Here is a 22,047-nt window from a genome sequence, read left to right as displayed (position 1 = left end):
TATACAGCCTTCTGTAGACATATGAAGTCAACCCTATATTAGGAAGCTTTTAATGTCTGATGATTTGTTGTGGGGGTTTTTATATTCTCTTGGAAGTTGCCCAGAGTGATTGGGGCAATTCGATCAGATGGGCAGCGTACAAGTAATAAATAATAGGCAACTTGCTGAGGGTCATGTGCCAGTGGTGTCTGCAGTCAGTGGCAAAAATGGAAAGCATCAGCACATGCAAATTTCACCTTCTTGCAGTAGGCCAGTTTCTACGCTCCCTCACACCTATTCTCCATCCAGATAAGCAAGAACCGTTATCAAAGTTCAAAGAAACCTTGCAGCCCAGCAAAAGCATGTAGGGGCAAAGCAGGGCTAGTGAAGGGTGTGGCCGGGAGATGGTTCTGAGGGCCAGATGAAGAGGCCTGGATGGCCATATTAGTTCCTCAGGTCTCAGTCCCCCTACCCCTGCCCTGAGTGAAAGGAGGAAACTGGAGACACAAAAAGAGACCATGAACTCCCAGAACAAATTCAAGTCCAACCAACAGGAGACTCATCTCCTGCAAATGACCTTATGGATGCCTTTTGGAGAGCTCACCATGAGTAGATTGTGAAGGCTGCAGCAGTTCCATGTTCCCATCAATGTGCTGGTGGACTAACTTTCAGGGTATTAGTTGTAGCAAAGTGCAAAATGCTTGTATACCTTCCAAGAGTGAAGAGCAGCTAAAGGTTAAAAAAGCAGGGGGTAAAGGACCCCTGGATGGTTGAGTCCAGACAAAGGGGACTATGGGTGCTCATCTTGCTTTAAGGCCAAGGGAGCCGGTGTTTGTTCACAGACAGCTTTCTGGGTCATGTGGCCAGCATGACTAAACCACTTCTGGCACAACGGGACACTGTGACGGAAACCAGAGCACACAGAAAAGCCATTTAACTTACCACCACAGCAGTACCTATTCATCTACTTGCACTGGTGTGCTTTTGAACTGCTAGGTTAGCAGGAGCTGGGACAGAACAATGGGAGTTTACCTCGTCATTGGGAATTGAACCGCCAACCTTCCAATCAGCAAGCCCAAGAGGCTTGTTGGTTTAGACCACAGCGCCACCCATGTCCCAAAAGAGCAGCTACATGCAAATAGGGACATACAGCTAAATATGCTGTGGAAACAGCCAAGGAAGTAAGGAAGAGAAATCTATGCTTCCTCGTTTGCATTACTGGGCCCAATTCACATCTGAGGCCAGATTACCATGTCCTAAAAGCAAGTGATATTTTAGGGTGTGGAGGTGCAACCTAGGTCTATTTATATACTGCAGCTGTATCCAAAAATGTTTTTCAGGATGGCATACAAAAAGGCTTAAAATCTGCAGTATCCAATATCCTAAATCATTAAGACAATACAAATGGAATAGAGGGGAATGACAAGCAATTAAGAATACGGCAATTTTGGCTACCTGAGCCAATTTGAAAATTTTAACACCAAGAAGGAATAATATTGGTGACACCCATATCTTCCTCAGGTGGGTATTCCAGAAAATTCCCTCTTTTGTACGTATACAGTGTATTTCTCACAACATAAAATTTGAAGCTCACATGCATATGTTTGTGTGCAAATATCTGAAGCCAATAATCCTGTTGAAATTAAGACGTCTAACAGAGTTAGCTACAATTATGTGGGGCAGAAAAATTATCAGCAGTTTATTTTTCCCACTAAATTCCCCCCCTCTATTTCATAAGTTCATTAGTAACAACGAATGGGTGCCAACTGCAAATAAATGTTAGGCAAACTTGGCAGTTTCAAATTTTCTGGCTGGTTTGTTTGTTTTTAACTTGTATTTAGTAAACATGCTAAATGAGATCACTCTAGGGCATCAGAAATTTTTCCAGTGCAAACTAAAAACACTTCTGATGCAAATGACCCTAATTTGCATAAGAACATTTTCTGGAAGTTTCCCAGAAAACCCATATCACTGGATTGGATTTATCAGACTGCTTCTATTCTACATCACTTTCAAACACACTTAGTCATAGATCTGTTCCACTCCCAGGTTTGCAGATTTTATTTTATTTTCTGTTTTTAAAATGCACAAAAATTTGCATTTAAATTATACACATTTTAAAATTGTGTTTAATTTTGTGTATAAATTGTGTGTATATCCCCAAAACACATTTTTGCATGCATTTTATCCCCAACAGAAACTGCACAACAGAAGTTAGAGAATTGTGTCTTTCAATCTATAGATATCCTCCTCTGTGCATGTCGAGTCTGGGACTTCCAGATCACTCCAATTTGCTTTAAAATTCACAATAAATTCCTTTGTCCCGCATCTCCTATACCAAGAGCTTCAATCAGAGTCCTACACTGCAACTGACCAAAAGAATCCAATTTCTTAGTTCCACTTTACGAGTCCTCAGAGAAATTCATGTTCATTGGTGTTTATCTCACATCAAGGAGCAGATTCCCTGCAATATGTTGGGGTCCATAGCCTAGGCATACCTGCAATATGGCGGCGGGGGGGGGAGGGGAGGGAAGAGTGCATTCACTTAGGGGCACCCCCATCTTTTGAACTGGAAGCTTGCATGGCCCTTGCTGTCATTTCAGCCCAAAATACTTTTTCATTTCCCCAGGCTTTTTAGAGTCTTAAAGACCCTTTTGAACCTTACAAGGGCTAAGCAGAAATGGCCTCTGGAAATTATCCACTCTGCAGGCAGCAAAATCGAGGGAGACATTTCACTGAATATTCTCCAGGGGAGGCAGAATTCTCCAACTGTTTGAGAGATGGAGGAAACAGAAGAAGAAAATTACCCAAAAACCCTTCTGAGAAAGTTCATAGCAGGTTTTGTTGTTTTTGTTTTTTTAAAAAAAAACTACTAGGGATCCTGTATTCTGGAGTGATGTCTGCTATTTTTAAGATGTTTTATGAACATATATGTTGAGATTAACTGAAAAGATCCATGGAGGGTGGGTGCATGAAAGCTAGATCTCTTTGAGGCAAATGAATGGATATTTGTGCATCCTATTCATCCTGCTTATTCTACTGCTGTTTCTCCCGCACGCTGCTGTAGAAGCTTCTGTCGCTGAAGGATTGCTTTATCAATGTAATACAAATACATATAAATAAGTATTATGGTCTTATGACAGCATGAGATCTGTAATGCTGGAGGCTCAGCATTCCTCCATGTTCCTGTGCAACTCAGGATTCACAAAGAACACCAAACATAGCAACTGTGTCCCTGTGCAAAGCACATCTCGCTCAAGCCACACTGCAGCACGAGTTCTGCAGCATTCACAGTGTGAAATCACATTTGTGTATGCACATGCTTTTGAAAGCAGCATGATATTGCAAGTTGCAGGAGAATCGCTGTAGCAGCATGAGAACACTGAAAACTCCCTTGATGAGAAACCGATCCAACAGAATCATAGCTGATTTGGGATACATTTGCCAGTTTCCAGAGAGGCTGAAATTTTGTAGAATTAGTACTGTGCTGAAAGTTTCTTATACCTTTCCTCCTTGCTGCCCCCATTCTCCATCAGTTAATGAGAAAATAAACTGCTTTTGAAGGTTTATCAAAGAGGAGACAGACTTTCTGTAAAATTCTCATGTGTCGGGTGCACTGTTTTTGCTATGCTTACTTTATTTTCAAGGTGGCCAAATGGTGTTTGCAAGTGACCTTTCTATCCTTTTACAACTCATCTCCCCAGTGGTCTGGACTCTGCAACCTTCCTTGGTCTTCATCTTTCCTGAACACTACATGACAACTTCAGCTGGTGGGAAGGCTGTCTATTGTGTACTTGAGAGTTGTCTGCGGTTATTTTTATTTATTTATTTCTGCTCTACATGGGACTGCCTTTGAAAAGAGCTGCAGCCAGATTGTTGACCAGAGAGCTGGTTACAGGGAACATTCACTGGTTGCCAGTCTGCTTCCAGACATAATTCATAGTGCTGGTTATGAGCTATGAAGCCCTATTTGGCTTGGGTCCAAGCTATCTGAATGCCCATATTCCCTCATATGAACCTGCTTCGGTTTGGGGATCTCTGGGGAAGGACCTTCTCCTGGTCCTGCCACCCTCACAGCCACCCTTGGTAGGCATATGGGAGAAGGCCTTCTCGGTGGTTGCTCCCAGACTCTGGAACTCCCTCCCAGGAAAAGCTGGACTGGCTCCCTCCTTGTTGTACTTCTGCCAGCAGGTAAAGACTTTCTTGTTTCAACAGGCTTTTTGGGAACTGACTGCTTTTAATGAAAAGGCTAGTTCTGTGCTGCTTTTGTTGTGATTGTATGTTTCAGATAGATAGATATAAATACATAAAAAAACAAAAGAATGTCTCGGAATTACACATTTAAATTTTCTGCAGAAATTTAACCACGCTAACCTTTCAAATATAGATATGGTACTTTAATAGAATCACAGTTTGTGAAATGGAAGGTGTCCACTAGAAAAGCCAATTCAACAAACCTTGCTTTTTTAGCTTTTTTCTATCCCAGTTCCCTTCAAATTTGCAAGTAATGGTTACCAATAAAATCACATGGCCACATCTTAATGAATTCCCTCCAAATTGAGGGGCAGTTGGTCCCAACTCTTGTAAGTGGCTGGTTAAGACACACATTTTCCAATGGGCATTTTGAAAAGAGACCCCGTTACTCAAATTTAGAGATTTGTTATATATTGTTATATATTGTCTGATTTCACTGTAAACAACCCAGTGATTTGTGCAAATAGCAGTATATAAATTGTCCATTCTGGGGGGGGGGGGGTTATATAAAACAGTACTTCTATCAATCAACAACACTACATGTAAAGTTCACCTAGATAACATTAGGATATCAGTTTTTGAATGTATGGACACTAATTTCAGGAGTGATTTCATTCATGCTTCCAGAAAAAACCCCGGAGTCTGGTGTTATGGGAATGGGACAAAAAACAATTTGGCACATGCTTCATTAAAAACAAACGACAACAAGGCAGGCAGCATTTGATAACCAGTACAGTGGTACCTCGGGTTACAGACACTTCAGGTTACAGACGCTTCAGGTTACAGACTCCGCTAACTCAGAAATAGAACCTCGGGTTAAGAACTTTGCTTCAGGATGAGAACAGAAATCATGCTCCGGTGGCGGCAGCAGCAGGCCCCATTAGCTAAAGTGGTGCTTCAGGTTAAGAACAGTTTCAGGTTAAGAACAGACCTCCAGAACGAAGTAAGTTCTTAACCCGAGGTACCACTGTACCCAACTGGGAGCAGAATAGGAGCAGCCTTACAGAAGCATCAGCTTGGAGACACTGCCATGTACATTTTACAGGCCATCATACAGGGGTGTGGCAGTGTGGCGGGGAGGGGTGCATAACTGCTAATCTATTTAGAACTGGCATGATGCAGGTCTTTGAGTCCTCTTGCTTTTCACAAAAGCCTTCATCAATTTACAAAACAGAGTCACCACGAGAACAGAAGTCTGCCTCTAATTAACTGTTGCCAGGTGGTATCTCTTGGCCAAAGTGTGAGGAATTCCTTGCCCAACTCAAAGGGAATCTTGACAAACAAGAAATCCAGCAAGCCAGAGAAATTAGAAATGGCAGAATGGAGATGGCTGGAAAGAAAGGGCTGCAAGTTGCTGTTGATGCTTTCTTCTTCTTCCAAGCTCACTGGAAGAACAAATTAAGATAAATGTACAGATGGGAAACTGTTCACAGGGTTGTGCATTTATTTCGATGCTTCCCAGGCTTAACTTGCAAGCTCAGGACAAGCTGCAACAATTGCGTACAAGCGAGACACATGCAGCCAAAAGTTCTGCCTGGCTTTTTTGAGTGAATATGCATTGCTGCCCCACTCCATCAACAGCACAAAGCTCTCCTGTATCCCACTCCTGTGCTACATCTTTCCTCTGCCACACCTGCCCTTTGGTTTGCTAGATGCACCTCAGCTCGTCAGCCTCCCAATCCTAACCTTGTCTTTGATCCTGAATGAAGTTCTTTCTCTCCCTGGCTGCACGGATCCCTCACTTCATCTACAGCACTCAGGTATGTTCATGTTTTTATCACTGAAAGGTGGGGTTAACATATTTCATTGTAGGAGGGAGGAGAAACTAAGGAGGGATAAACTAACTGCATATTTAAAATAATTTTGCAAAAGAAAAGAAAAGCCCACAACATTTAAAACAATAATAGATCAGATAATTTACTACTAGGGAACTGATTTAGAATGCATAGCTTTGTTGTAATTTTATACTGGACTTTTTAATTATTTAATTGACCTATGTGTAATGATTGTTAATGCTGCCACCACCATTTGTTTAAGACTGCTTGCATGTATTGTGTTTTCATGACACTGCAAGTCCTTTTGGGTATTCTAAAAGGCAGTGTATAAAGAAGTTTGTAAATAAGATAAGAAGAAAAGAGTTACTGAAATCTAATCAAAAAGGTTCTTGGGCTAGGATATAGTTTAGGGGGTTTGTTGCTGATGTTGATATTATTATTTTTTGCACCTTTAATTTTAGATCCTATGATTTACAGTGGTACCTCAGGTTACATACGCTTCAGGTTACATACTCCGCTAACCCAGAAATAGTGCTTCAGGTTAAGAACTTTGCTTCATGATAAGAACAGAAATCAGGCTCCGGCGGCGCGGCGGCAGCAGGAGGCCTCATTAGCTAAAGTGGTGCTTCAGGTTAAGAACAGTTTCAGGTTAAGAACAGACCCCCGGAACAAATTAAGTACTTAACCCGAGGTACCACTGTATGTGGAAATTGCTGTGTACATTTGGTTGTGTACTCTTTGATGTGTTTTATTTATTGTGTACGACTACTTTTGTTATGTTTGCAATTATGTAAATCTTTTTATGTTGTAAGCTGCCTTTAGCATGGTGTTTTAACTATGGAAAAATGGTGTACAAATAAAGTGATGCTGTGATAGCATCAGCACTTTCCCCTAAATTAAACACAATAATATAATAATGTAATTTACCCTGCCCATCTGGCTGGGTTTCCCCAGCCACTCTGGGAGGCTCCCAATCGAAGATTAGAAACACAATACAGCATTTAACACTAAAAACTTCCCTAAACAGGGCTGCCTTCAGATGTCCTCTGAAAGTAGGATAGTTGCTTATTTCCTTCACATCTGAAGGGAGGGAGTTCCACAGGGTGGGTGCCACTACTGAGAAGGCCCTCTGCCTGGTCCCCTGTAACCTCACTTCTCACAGTGAGTGAACCGCCAGAAGGCCCTTGGAGCTGGACCTCGTTGTCCGGGCCTAAGAATGGGGGTGGAGACGCTCCTTCAGGTATAATGAGCCAATGCCATTTAGGGCTTTAAAGGTCAGCACCAACACTTTGAATTGTGCTCAGAAACATACTGAATGCAAGGCTAAGAAACCTGCATTCAAATTCCTAGAAGCTTCAGAGGGCATGCTTGTCCGATTCAGTATTTCAGTTTTTACTTAGAGAAGCAATGTGTTGCTTTCTTATTACCGTATGTTCTTGCTAAGCACAAAAGAAGACTTTCTCTCAGACAGTATTTTGAAACAAACTAACCTAACTCTCCAGTCTGGAATCAGAATGAGGACTGTAATTCAAAGGATTGTGTGTCACTTCTTGGATGATGCACATCTACCCCTATGTTGCGGTGCAATTTAGGTTTTTTAAAATGCACACGCAAATTCTTACACACATACAAAGTGTTTGAAAGATGTGTACCATTTATTTTTTCATTCAGTTAAAAAAAATGTGCTCTCTCTCTCTCACACACACACACACACACTTACACACACCCGAGAATGCAATAGGCCTATGAAAGAGCATATATGAAACTTACATGAAATGGAAATTAGTTCAGGCAAGAAACCATATGAGGACTGAAAAGATGAAGGGAAGAGCCTAAAATTAGTTCAATCATCTCCCAGTTTACAAAGCCTCCTGAGATTATGAGACGGGCAAAACACAAGGAATCCACAGAGAAAAGATACATGAATGAACGCATGACACTGCCTCATACGAAGTCTATCTCACCCAATACTGACTAACAGATAGTCTGTCTATTCTAACTGGCAGTGGCTCTCCAGAATCTTGGGCAGGATTTTTTTTTATATATAATTTGGGGGGAGGGAGGGGGCACTGCATAATAATTGTGTTAACTGGAAATGTCAGAAAGAAATGTCAGAAGCTAAGCCTGGGTCTCATACATGCAAGGCATGATGATAGCTCAGCTGATAGAGCATGAGGCCCTTAACACCAGGGTGAAAATTTCCTGCATTGCATGGGGGGGGGGGTTGGACTAGAAGACCTTAGTGGGTCCTTTCAGTTCTATAATTCTATGATTCCATGATTCCATGTGCTCTAGAATTGAGCTGCAGCCCTCTGTGTTTTGAGGGCCAGGCCACAGAACAAAGCCAATAGCGGCAGAGCAGACAAAAAGTGAAGAAGACCATCATCAATGGGCATACATTGGGCCTGCGACTTATGCCAGGGTTCAGCTCTGAGGGTCTGAGCACAAAGGCAAAGTCACACAAAGTCAGGAACCCTGGAACTGCCTCCCCCTGTGTGAGGTGGAGGGCTGCTTACGGGGGGTCTAGGAAGGTTTTCGGGTGCGTTTCCAGACTCTGGTAAATGAGACTGCACCTCCTTACAGGAATTTGAGGGGGGAAGGAGCCCCCCCCACCTTCTACCTTGAGGTCAGTATGGAAGGAGGCACACCATGCTTACCAAGCTTTAGGAAGGTGGTGGTAGGGCTCTAGGAGCCCTCATGCTGCCAGAGCCCTCATGCTGTCTTCCCAAAGCCAGCAGCATCCCAGCTTTGGGAAGGAGGTGCTTGGGCCCAGAGCCCTCCCACTACCTTCCTAAATCCGGGTAAACAAAGCCAGCACCTTTGAGAAGTAGGAAGGAAGGCTTGGCATCCCCCCCACACACACCTCTCCATTCTGCACCATTGTTGCAGAGCCCCCTGCAGCCTAACATGTCTCAGTACCCTAAAACTGCCCCTGCTGGCAGTGTCCTAGCACCTTGAATGCTGCCAGAGCCCTCCGGCCACCTTCCCAAATCTAGGTAAAAGTGAGGAGCCCGCTGACTTCCCAAAGCCCAGTAAATGAGGAAAACCTGCTTGGTGTACAGGTGGGGAAATAAAGAAATGGAGAGCACTGAGTTTCACTAGCCCTCCCTTTATTTATTTATTTATTTATTTATTTCCCTCCCTCCCACCTGATAAAGTTGTGATTGTGTAACGTAAAGTGAGCGCAAGTTGTGGGTTTAGCATATACAGAAAGCATTTAAGAAACAGAAGGTCCTTCCATGCTGGCAGGTTGTTGTTCTTTTTTGGGGGGTGGGGGTGAGTGTGTTCTACAATATGTCATTGATGTGATAATTGTGCATTAGTGATGCACTGGGTAATCCACACATCATTCTGATTTCTTGTTGAGTCTGTAGTGCTTCCCCAGTGTCAGCGCTTTATTACCATCTGGGAGGGACATATTTGCACTATAACAAAACAGAAATGGGACCAATACAAGAACTCTTGTGGAAGGAAGAGCTACAGGATTTCATCAGGAAGCCAAAGACATGCACTGATAGAAAATGAAGCAATTATGTGCACCTCACAACGTTTTACAGACGCAAAGAGTATCGAAAGCAGAATCATGCATAACCTCTCTGATATCAGCATAGCACTAATCATCATGAATGCACAATATAAAGGACACCTGGAAAGGACCTCAGTTTCCCCAGGAGGCTTTGTATTCCAGTAGGACCAGTCAGAGAGAACAGTTGATATAGTCACCTCACCACAGCAGTTCCAGGCTGCTGAGTCCCAGCCAAGCAGCAACCGAATCAATGCTAAATCAGAACAATGACTGACATGAACCATACAGCCAGCTATTTCTCCTTTTACATTTCATTCTTCCTTCCTTTCCCCATCTCATCTATTTACAGCGGATGGGGGGACTATCAATTTCTTCATATGTTTTAACATAAGTACGTTTGTATTCTAATCATTTTTTTAATGAGGGCCAGATCTAAAGGAAAGCACCTCAAAAAAAATTCCACCAGCCAAAAATAAAATGAGGATTCTGACCTTAGAAAGACACTCTAAAAAGAGAAATCTAAGAGATCCAAGGTTGCCAAAGCAGAAGAAAAATGGAGGCAGGGAAGAGAAAGGAGTCCTGCAGTCTTTAAGGAAATGGTTTCATTATATTAACGCTATTGCTGTACTTCCTTATAAAGCAACCTCACTTAAAACCAACCGCCAAATAAATATTCCTGGAGTCACTTAAATGACTGACAGAGTAAAAGCAATTACTCCATTAAATGCACTGCTCCTCCCCCCCCCCTTTCAGTCTTCACATCTCTAGCTTATCAGGCATGCATTTATATATACTTGCAGTGGATGGAAGAGACAGAGAGAAAACTCTGCATCAAGGTAAAAGTGGAATGGAAGTCCGAAATTGTTTTCAATAGACTGCAGCATAATAAATTGAAATTTCAAGTGAGAACCATAAGTCATAAGATGACATTTCAGTACATGCAAGAAAGTTCTGTTTTCATTCTCCTCCCCATTCTACCTTTTGCACACCTCCACAATTTAAACAAAAAATATAAACTAAAGTGTATCTTAATTTATTCCAACTCAGAAGCATTGGAGAAAGTTTTATCCCTCCCTAACCCCAAATCTGGTGAGACATGGAACTTTGGGAAGAAACTGCCAGGGCTCTGGCCAGGACCCAGTGGTCCTTTGTTTCGGGAAGGAGATGCAAAGGCTCTGGCAAAATCTTCCCAAACCAGGGGAGTGAAGTGCCAGGCTTTGTAAAGGAGCCGCTAGGGCTTGGCAGTGCAAGAGACTGGGAAGCAGGGGGGCACTGAATTTTGGCCCTGCATAGGGTACTACTGAAATTTGAGCCCCCCAGGTCTGCCAGTGCTTTGACTCCAGCAACATTCCAGAGCCGTCCTGCTGCCTTCCCAAAGTCAGGGAAGCGAGCCGCCCGAAGCTGAAGTTGCTGCTTTTCCAAAGCGGGTAAGTGAGATGGCAGGCTTTGGAAAAGAGATGTAAAGATTTGAGGGCTCTAGTGTCCTGGCGCTGGCTCTAGCAGCTTTCCAGAGCCCTTCTGCCGCCTTGCGGCAGCCTCATAAAGAAAACGTTTAAGGGCTCTGACATTGTCCTGGGCACTGGGCTCTAGAAATGAGGTGTGAGGGTTGAGGCTGCTGCATCAGAGAGGTGCCAAGCTTTGGGAAGGAGGTGCAAGGGCTCAGGGTTTTGGAAAGGAGGCCCTGGCTTTGCAAAGGAAGCACTGTCTTTCCAAAACTGGGAAAGGGAAATGTCAGGCAAATGTTTGGAAAAGAGGTGCAAAGGCTCCGAATGAGGTGATGGCACTTTCCCAAAGCTAAGCAAGCAAGATGTGAGGCTTTGGGAAGCAGGTGCAAGGCTGGGGAAATGAGATGCCAGGATTTGGGAAGGACGTATTTATGCTCCACCATCATAGAATGCTTCCGCAGCCTTCTCAAAGCCGGGTAGGTGAGGTGCTGGGCTTTGGGTCCGGCAGCAACCAGGTGCTTGGGCACCACCTTCCTAAAGGCAGGTAAACAAGGTGCTGGATTTCAAAGCACTGGCAGACCTTGGGGTCTCCACATTGCAAAGTACGGGAAGGATGCTCGGACTCCCTGGCCCAATGCAGGGCTTTGGGAACGAGGTGCTTTGGGAATGAGGTGTGGCTTTGAGGAAGTGTTTGGGCTCCTACACCATCCCAGCAGCCTTTCCAAAGGCAGGTAAGTGAGGTTCCCCACTCTGTGAAGGAAAAAAAGATCTCTGACAGCAGGCTTTGGGAGATAGGAGGGTTCTGGCAGTGTCCTGGCGCCAGGCTTTGGGAAGGAGTGCTGGATTTGGGAGGGAAGTGCTATTGGATTTGGGAGGGAAGTGCTATTGGATTTGGGAGGGACAGCGTCCCAGAGCCTTCCTGTCACCTTCCCAAAGCCTGATGCCAGGTAAGCAAGGAAAACCTGCTGGGGGTGTGGGGGGTAAACAGAGAGGGCTGAGTTTCACCAGCTCTCCATTCATTCATTCATTCATTCATTCATTCTCCCCTCCATCTGTCTAAGTTTGTGATTGCATTAAGTAAAATGTGCCTACGTTGTGGGCTTATATTCCATACAGGTGCTTTTTGGTTTTGTTGTGAGTTTAAGTAAGGTGCCAGGTAAATCCAGGTAAATGAGGAAAACCCTCTCAGTGCATGGGTGAAGGGGAAATAAATAAAAGGAGAGAGGGAGTACAAGGTTGTGATTGAATAAGTAAAGTGGGCACAAGCTGTGGGTTTATGGTACCCAGAAAGTGGTTAGGAAACTGAAGTCCTCCCATACAGGTGCATTTTGTGTTTTTGTGGGTGAGCCCTATTTGCCACAGCAGAAGGGAGAGGGAGTGATAGGACTTGGGGCATGGAGATGTATACTGCATCGACATTAAGAAACCATTCAAATGGGTTTTTTTTTTGTTAGGAAGTAAGCCCTATTAGTCTGTTGTCATAAACGTTTTCAGCAAAACATACAAAATGCCTTTAAGCAAAATGCCTTTAGGACTCACAGTGAGAGCTATTCAATTCCCAGAGGAATTTTTCAAGAGCCTCCTGTTTGTGGAGCCAGGTGACAATTGCGGAGATTCTTAGGAACCACAAAGCTCTTCGTTGTTAGAGAAACAGGAGGCATCTCTGAGTTGCAACCTGGCAGACTCTAGGCCAGTGTGCTGAACAGTAAATAAAACAAAAGCGAGAACAACAGTTTTGTACATCATCACAGCAGAGCATTGCAAGTGACCCAACTGCATACAAATGTGGGTACCAATACAGCTCTATCTGCAGGTTTGCTGGTATGCATCACCCACCCCTTGCTTAACGACTTCCACCACTGTCTGACTGTGGCTTGTAAGCTAGAAACCTTAAAGGTTTCCAGCATGGGGCACCAAAGCCCAAAGCATTTTGATGCACCATGAGCAGCAAGAAGCACACAATGACTCATGGAAGTATCTCATCATACTCTAAATAAAATGATGGTCAGCCCTGCTCATCCTGGGATCCAAAAGAGTAATTTAAAGCACACATTAAGCTAGTGCAAAGGGAACCAATGCATGCCATTTGCAAGCCAGGGAATTACATTGACCAGCCTGATCATATAGAGCATCTTGAGTGCATTACTGCAAGTTCTCGTGGCAAGTTCTCTGTGATACAGAGATAATTTAATTATCCTTACTGTGATCTTGTAAGTTGTATGCCACCTTGCTGTGTTATTTCATTATCAAATTTATATCACGACTCTTCCTCCCAAAGAAGCACAGGGTGGCAAATAAACAAATGACAAAGCATCTAAAAACAGTCCCAATATAGAGGCAGACTGGGAAAGCATTCTACTTAAAAGGCTTGTTGGGAAAGGAAGGTCTGTTTAGGGGAGTTTTTAATGTGTGACATTTTAATGTATTTTAATCTTTGTTGAAAGCCACCCAGAGTGACTGGGGAAACCCAGCCAGATGGGCAGGGTACAAATAAATTATTATTATTATTATTATTATTATTATTATTATTATTATTATTATTAATTATTATTATTATTATTATTATTATTATTATTATTATTATTATTATCATGCTACCAAAAAACCCAAGAGACTGTACTATATTTGATGAGAGGGAATTTCAAATGATAGGTGCCACAACAGTTAAAGTCCTGATCCAACATTGTGCAGAATAGACCTCCTGATAAGATGGCATATGCAGGAAGCCCTCACCTGCAGGATTGTTCGGGTATATAAGGGCTGATCTTTCAGGTATATTGGTTCCAAGATGTATATGGCTCTATATCAATACCTCAAACTTTTCCCTTGAACTTATTTCAATAAATAAAATAAAGCCATCCTTTGCTTAGAGAAGTACTGCCTGATTTTGAGAGTTGCTGCTAGTAGTAGAAATATAAAATTTCCCCTCCAAAAGAACTCAGAACCACCGAGGGTAGAGGAAAAACTGCAGTATGCATTTCTGCATAGCAATCTGAAATTCTGAAACAGTTAGAATTATACCACTTGATGCCCTGCAATAGCGATATTTGTTCAAAACTATCAGAAGCTGATTAGGATGCACATGAAAATTGTGGCCACAAAGCAAAAGGTTTTTTTAAAACACACACACACACACACAAAGAGAGAGAGAACAGTTGTGTAATAAGTATATTTATTAAACAGTATACATTTTGTCACACACATGAAAGTAAACAGACCCACACTTGTTACTCAGATATTTGCTTTCCTAGTACACCACACTGGTTCTCTTCTGGCCTTGCCTTTACTGCTGGTGTAGTGGACCAGTCAAGGATGGAAGTAGGATAAAGAAGAAGGGGGTTATATGGACAGAGATTGTGAACTGCAGGTACCTACAGACCACCCTTTGCCTAGTCAACCAGGCTAAGTGAGGCTCCTGCTTTCCATATCTTAAACCTCCATTTTGCTCACTGACTACAGTATCTTATCAACGATAGAGTAAAATTCTGCTCTGGCTTCCTGTTCCTCCTTCTGTGACACCTTCAATTGAAATTAAATTCCACAGAGATAACTGCACATTGCATTAAAAAAGATTTATAAATAAATGAGTGGTGTGGAAGCTAGGCCTTAATTAAAAAGTCACACACCCACACCCAACCCTCTTTAGCAAAAGGCTCCATGTAGCTTGCTGTAAGGAGAGCTAAATTGTGCAGCCTTTGCTCACTCGAGTCCAGCTTCCAGCACTAACTAGAGCATACCGTCTCAGAATAAACGCGAGCTGAAGCTTGCAATACTTATAAAGCAAAACCACAGTTACGTAGCTGTCACAATAATTTTACCTGAAGCAAAACCAAGATCTTCTTCAGGCCAGACATTTAAGGAAACTCAACCAAATACAGTTATAAGGCAACATATTATGCCTTGTTCAAGTTGTACACACCCTTATCTATGATGTATTCAAAAACGTATCCAGAATGCCCAGTAAGGCCTTTGAAATTGCCCCAAAGGTCCCCTTCAGTCTGGTGGGTTTTGGGGGTGCCTTCTCCAACATGTAATTGGTGCAAAAGTAGTGCATTAGTGGTGGATTATGCTGGACCATGCACACATCATTCGTTGTTCTGTGATTCTTCCCCCACATCACTCTTGCACTGCAGTTTCACAACAGCGGGGCAAACAAAAAGGAAAAAAAGGGAAACAACCTACACAAAACACACAAATAAACCAGAACATTTGTGAAATAAAAAGTTGCAGGATTACAGCGGCAAGTTATAGGATATGCATGGTTTGTTTGTGGAAACAAATCACTATGTCCACCCCAAATCTTCGGTGATGCAAACAGTGTTGAAAATGAGATTGCATGTAATCACCACAACACTGTACTATCACAAGCACAAATCATGAATGAACAATCGAAAGGATGTCTGAGGCAGTTCACTGAGTTTGGGATCGTGCATTCAGAGACGTAGGAAGCTATCTTATGTTGGGTCAGCACATTGATCCATCTAGCCCAGAACTGTCTATACTGACTGGAAATGGCTGTCCAGTGCTTCAAAAGAGTCTTTTCTAGTCCTACCTGGAGATTCTGGGTATGACTCTCAGTTCTTCTGCATACAAATCACAGGATCTATCAGCAAGCCATAACCCATTCCCAAGTAATGCAATGCAGAAGATTTTGAAAGGTTTATATAATTGGGGGCGATTTGGGATGACTTGGCAGGAGGCCTTGATATAAGACCCCAAACAGCTTTTTTTAAAAGATCTGGTTCTATTGAAATATCTAGTTATGTGTTTTCCAAATGCCATTCACCCACTGAAACATAAATGTATCTGATACGCCTTTTCTTTATCTGCACTTGCAAAGAGCAAGGGGTGTGGATCAGTGCTATAAAGTGTTGGGTTTGGGTTTTTTATTTAAAAAAAACAAATGAGGGAAATAAGGTTTTAAGATAAGTAACATATCTGCTGCTGGTGATAAATCGATATTCTACAGAGGCCACTTTTATTCCATCCACAACACAAAAGAGTTAGAAGTGAAGTTTAAAATCTGCTAACAGGGATTTTGCAAGCAGAGAAAGGTAATAGCATGTTATACAATTTCTGTCAAGTCACTCTACTAAACTCAGACAATAATTGAAAGAGATTGACTTTCAAACTATTTGGAATAATGAAATGCAGAAAGTCCCTTTGCAAACCCCGTAGGATAATGGAATGCACCCTTCCAATTTACTTTTTTTTTTCCCCCTGCTCCTTATTTCATCCCTTCATTCCTACGTCTAATCACTTATTTCTGCCTAGAGCATCAGCCTTCAGGAGAAGCCTGTGTTAAAGTTCAGTTTCACACACTTGGCCACTGTAGGCAACAAAATGGCTGCAGCGCAACACTCTACACAATTGCTCAGGGATATAGACCAGTGACATCACCAGGACTTGCTCCCAAGCAAGATGAGGCTGCAGACAGCACGGTGCTTCTGCACCACATTTGCTTCAAGGTAGGAAGAACCTCCAGGGCTAGAATCCTGACCCTGCTAACTCAACATCAATGAGACTTTCAAATGAGCTAGAGGATGTTGGAGTTCTGAGGGAGCAGGTCAACATTAAACACAGAGAACCACCTTCTTCCCAAGGACATGTGTCATATCAAGGGCAAGTGTTTTCAGAATTGCAAAACCAGGGATTTCGTCATCCTCTTATTTTCTGTAGACTCAGAGTAGTATTATGCTCAGAGGAACATAGTGCCAGTTTTTGGACACAGATAACAGAACTGACTCTTATGACTTGTACGACCCTACTTCTAGGTAGCTCACACACCACCGCCTCTGAACTACTTAGAAGCAGACAAGCATCTACCAAGGGATGTGCTCATCCCATCAAGCTTAAGCCAAGGGCAAACAGCAAGCAGCCCAATGGCTCAAAATTCAAGTCATGTGCAAAATTCCCACAGAACATTTCACATGAACTTTCCATGTACATGATGTGTACAGAGCTCCAACAGTGCTATGGAATGGCACTTATGGGCAGAAAGTCAAACATATGGAATGGGGAATTCATTGTTTTCCCGTTGCTCAACATTTCGCTAGGACTTGTAGAATGCATAAGTCTATGTGTTCCTTCTTCCCAATAACCTTGCAGAGCAAATCACTCGCTATCATTCTTAGCGCATCAAGGCAGTGCTCTCAGATTGCACTCACTGTGGAGTAACCCCCACAAAATACAATGAGGTTGACTTAAGTTGAGAATAATTATGCCTAGAACCAAATCATAGACATATGAGGTCAACCAGTCTGAGGCTACAAAAACAAAGAGAATGCAAGACCAGAAGAGAGAAAAGCTTGCCTACGTCCTCATAGTACATTCTCTACCCTTTGAATTCACTGGAGAATACAACGTTCTGCATAAAGCCAACACACCATTTAGGTAGCCTCACTAATTTTATGTGCTGCCTTAACTATATATTTGTGAACAAAGGAATGGAATGGTGAAACACATTCCATAGCATTCCAAATCAAGATTCACATACTATATGCCAGTACTGAACTATGCAGGTTTATATTTTGCTGCTTCCAATTCCTAAAACTCCGTTACCTTATACTACAACGTACCTTCATTCTGTTTGGATATCAACCGTAACTTAGACTGAAGTGCACTATCAGAAGTTAAACCACCTACAGTTCCCAGAGTGAACCAAAACCAACCCAACACATTCCTTCCTTCCAACAGTGATGCTCATCTGTCCCAGGAAAAGCTTCACCAAGCCCATAACATGAATCAAGCAGTCATCTAGAACACAAAGAAACCAGAAGCTTTGTTTTTTCTTTATATAAAAAAGGTCAGGTTCTTCCAGCCCTTAGACCCTCACCACTTTCTGATGATCACCATCAGAAACAGACTTTAGCAGCCTGCAATGTGTACAAATAATGCAGGCTGCATCAGTAGGCTCTGGTTACAGCTCAAAGCACAATTTGGATGGGTAAATAATAAACCACTAAGCAAATGAGTGCTAAAAAGAACGGAAGGAGATGGACACAATCTTAACTATGTGAGAGGCTGACAGAATGTTGCCTAGGCCCATGCAGAATACAAATGTGTTACAGGTCCAAATCTTTGATCTTCCTTTTTGAGGAGCTGTGATGTATAAAACCAATTGTACCAAGCAGACAGTCCTATGCTGAATATAAATTATCCTGCAACTATGGTCATGTTTAAAAGAAAAGAAGGAAGAGCTATACAGCCATAAGCAATAATACTTCTTTATGGGGCGGGGGAATTAAAATGCAAACAGTTATCTGTATGGGTAACCACCTTGAGGGAAGAAATAAAGCAACAGATATGCACCTTAACTGTTTAATTTGACAGAAGGAGGATTTAAATAGAAAACGTTCACACATCTTGCAATAACAGCAGCATCTCGTTACTTGCTACCCATGAGAGAGAGTTGATTCTGCCATACCATCCATATATATATATATATATCCCAAGAATCATTGACTTAAGTAATGTTCAGTTTTATTTTCAGATTTGACTACAGACACAGCTGAAGTAGAACATGCCTGGAAATTTAAAGACCTCTCTCTGCGAGCTCACTCTTCAAAAGAGCTTGCCTTTTGCTTATCAAGCTAACCCCTTGCGTCTCCAGGGTTTAAGTCATTGATATTCTGATCCCGTCTTTGCAATTGACACCCACATGCCAATTTTTCTACACAGATACACACACACAATATATAGATAAAAAATGTGGGGGGTTGTTTTTAGTTTTTGCTTAGTGGGGTTTTTCTGTGCTGTACTGTACTGCATAATGTAAACTCATGCCTCCCTCTCTCGCTTTCACCTTTATCTTATGCAAAATTCACAGTTTTGGAAGCATTCAAGTATGAAGGCATACCCCGAGTTCCCTTTCACATTTCAGATGTGAAAACAAACCATTTCTGACAAGCCAATAAAGCTTTATTTGAATATATTTACTGAAGTCTCTCTCTCTCTCTCTCTCTCTCTCTGTGTGTGTGTGTGTGTGTGAGAGAGAGAGAGAGAGAGAGAGACTTAGCCCCATCCTAGAGCTGTTGGCAATGCTACAGGAGAGGTTTCTGCTGGACACTTTCTGCACAATAAAGAACTCTGTTTAACTTGCAAGCTTGCACACCAATTCCATTGACAGAAGAAGTCACTCATCTGTCATTTTCCATTACCAATCTGGGAAACATTGTAAGATAAAATAAAATAAAAACTCCACGAGGTTCTAATTAGATTTTTAGATCTGTGGTGTTACTTATGGAGGAAATCATTCCTTTTGTAAGAGTTCACTGGGCAGAGGAAGTAACTTCTTGCCTCAATACTTCTCCCAGCCCCACTTTAAACAATTCATTGCTCTTATTTCAGCCCAATATTTACTTGCATCCTTTCATTCGTTTATAACCTTGGCTCATTTGCAGCAAGAGTTCTGCTTGGATCTTCTGCATTTTCATATTTGCAACAGTGGGAAGTTCAAATATTATTGCCTTCGCCATCGCATCATGCTCAGAGACCTTAAGAGATGCTCTGAGGGCACCTTCCATTTTTGATGGGCCAACACTCCTGCATTATCAATATTCTCTGCTTTTTATTTTATTTATAAACATCAGATCAGGATGGAAGTCACAGGCTTTGCCTAAGGCAACAGGCTCTTTATTTTTTGCCTTCTTAACAAAATGCTTGCACTCAAGCTATTTTAAGGCAATGCTGTATTCTCATGGTCCACGCCCCCTCCCCACGCATGATCATACAGAAGCTAATGCCTCCTCCCCTGCTCCTCATCTCAGACCTCAGAGCTACTTCTTACAAGTTATTACTATGCTAAGCTTGCATGCAGGAAAAGAGAGACCCTCCGTTCTGCAGCCAAACTGCAACATTTCCATCTGCAGCCAGCAGGTTTTAAAGATCCACACTGTGACCAATTTCTACCTAGGAAGGGGGAAGGAGCCATAATCTGATTCCTGTCTTACTCACTTTCTCCCAATACTGCTAAGGAAAGAGAAAGCCGTGCTTAGCTTAGTGCTCCCTAAGTCTTTCCCTTCCAGGTCCATGCGGAGCTGGAACTAGCTATTAGAGATATGAAATGTTAAATTTCTTCTCCCGCTCATTCAAGGACTCAAGGAAATCACCAGTGTATTTGCCAACCCACCCAAACACTGATCTGTGCTACATCTTATTCTAATGTGCCAAATGCACAGTAACTTTAAGCTGATCACCAGAGTTCAAGGAAATCCTTCAATCAGGGAACTTCATTTACAATCCAGCACATCGCTGGTCGGTGGAGTGTTGTGTTTTTTTGTGTTTTTTTACTTTCCCTTACTCTCTGTCTGTCTGTCTGACTGACTCTCTCTCTCTCTCTCTCTCTCTCTCTCTCTCTGTGTGTGTGTGTGTGTGTGTGTGTCACACACACACAGCAGGTTTTTTAAATGCAATCCCCCGTCTAATGCAGTCTCCATTACAGGATTAAAACTGCATCAATAAAAAACTCCATATGTTTTTCCTCCCCCATTCACATCTCTGACCCTCCCCCCCTTCACTAAGTACTCTGCACCCTGACACTCAAAAGCTGAACTGCTCGCGATGGGCTTTGCATTGCAAAAGGGAGGGAGAAAGACCGTGCGATCTTCAGCGATCGGGAGGGATCACATCACATATCAGTTTGCGGAAGTGGGGTTCCCCTCCTCCCAGAAGCTACACAGTTTGGCTTCTCTCCCCCCCCCCCCCGCCCTGCAAAATCTAAACCACGGGTGTACCAGCGCTGCATACCTAGATTGCAAAGATCTACAGCGTGTGGAAGGATAAGGAAGCGAAAGGAGAATCTAGATAGAGAGAAGGCGCTTGCTTGTAGACCGCCAGCGCTCTCCCTAGACGAAGTCTCTCCCCAGCTCTCCTCGAGACGCACCACCCACTTTCTCTGCCTTACCTTGAATTCCTTGTGTGAGCAAGAGAATCTCCGTCTAAAGCTGCTCCTCAGCCATGCCGTTCCTTTCCGTTGCCTTCAAGTCAGACCCAAAGCGCACCATGAGGTGGGTAAAGAAAAGGAAAATCCTTGTTCTGCTCAGAATCTTGGAATGAATTATTACATGGGTACGGGTACGGAGGAGATCGTCTAGGACGAAAAACAGTAGGATCAAAAACGAAGTAGTGAGACTGGTGGGGGTGGCTGGGAGGGGGGGTGCCCTTCTTCCACAGCGTGAGGAGAGACAAGAGACAGAGACAAAACGAAGAGATCCTAACTTGAGAGTTATTCAAACACGCTTGCTGCTGTAGGGCAAGTGAGAGACCGGGGAAGGCAAGTGAAGTCCGCGTACCCACCGGCTTCTCAACTACCCAAAGGAACGCTGGAAAGAAGAGGATGGGGCCAAGTCTGGCAAGCTGCTGGCTGGCTTGGTTTGGGTTTCTTTTTTTCTGGAAAAAAAAAATAACTTGCACGAAGAGATTCGTTGCAACTTGGAAGGAAGAAATCCTCCAGCTTTATGCAATCACCGGGATGATTTACAACGTCCTTTTTTTCGAGTGCCAAGCCCCTCTGAGAGGTCGGCGGGGGGCGGCGGTGCTGGTGATGTAGGGGGTCGGAACAAGAGGCGGCTAAGGGCGAGACGGTATCCCGTCCCCCCTTCCCAGGAGAGGGGAAGTCTCTTCCCCGGGGCTCAGGTGGCCAGTCTGCCCCAAGAGCTGTCTCGGTCTACGCAGGACTCCCCCCGAAGGCGAGCCGGAGACTCCGGGCGCGCTCCCGCCCGGGGGCTCGCGATTCGTGTTGCTGCTGCTACTGCTGCTGCTGCTCCACGCACTGGCCGCATCCGCTCCGCGCTCCGGCTGCTGCCGTCTGAACTCCGCTTTCCCAACCACTGCCAGCAAGTCCTCGCCGGGGCTGACATCACTGCAAAGGAGGCGGGGAATGGAGGGGGAAATGCAAATGAGGGAGGCGGGGGAAGAGAAGGAGGGGGGGTTTAAAAAAAGATTCCCCCCCCCACCGCTTTCCTCCCGTGGTCTTAAGGGTTCTGTAAGCTGCTGCTTTCAGCTCATGGAAAAATCAGGCGAAGGCATCGAAAGCAAGGCAGAAAGACGCTCGTTTCTCCCAAAAACA

The 22,047-nt window shown here is 43.3% G+C and overlaps 1 protein-coding gene across 5 annotated transcripts in view; it reads right to left on the bottom strand.

Annotated features, from left to right (window-relative positions):
• PCDH11X (protocadherin 11 X-linked) overlaps nucleotides 1–21,819 on the bottom strand; it is a 721,402-nt gene extending 699,583 nt beyond the window's left edge. For 3 of the 5 annotated variants that reach the window (XR_014521724.1, XR_014521725.1, XM_083486245.1), the window contains exon 1: nucleotides 20,884–21,818. The gene's annotated coding sequence lies outside the window, so the exon portion shown is untranslated. Of the gene's footprint in view, nucleotides 1–20,883 lie in introns of all 5 variants that reach the window. The other 2 variants (XM_083486244.1, XM_083486243.1) reach the window with 1 other exon arrangement.
• Nucleotides 21,820–22,047: the final 228 nt, after the last annotated feature.

The sequence above is a fragment of the Podarcis liolepis genome (genome assembly GCF_965112155.1).
Source record: "Podarcis liolepis genome assembly, chromosome: Z".
Classification (NCBI taxonomy): domain Eukaryota; kingdom Metazoa; phylum Chordata; class Lepidosauria; order Squamata; family Lacertidae; genus Podarcis; species Podarcis liolepis.
The sequence above is the reverse complement of the archived record's forward strand: the minus strand, read 5'-3'. Positions and strand labels throughout refer to the sequence as shown.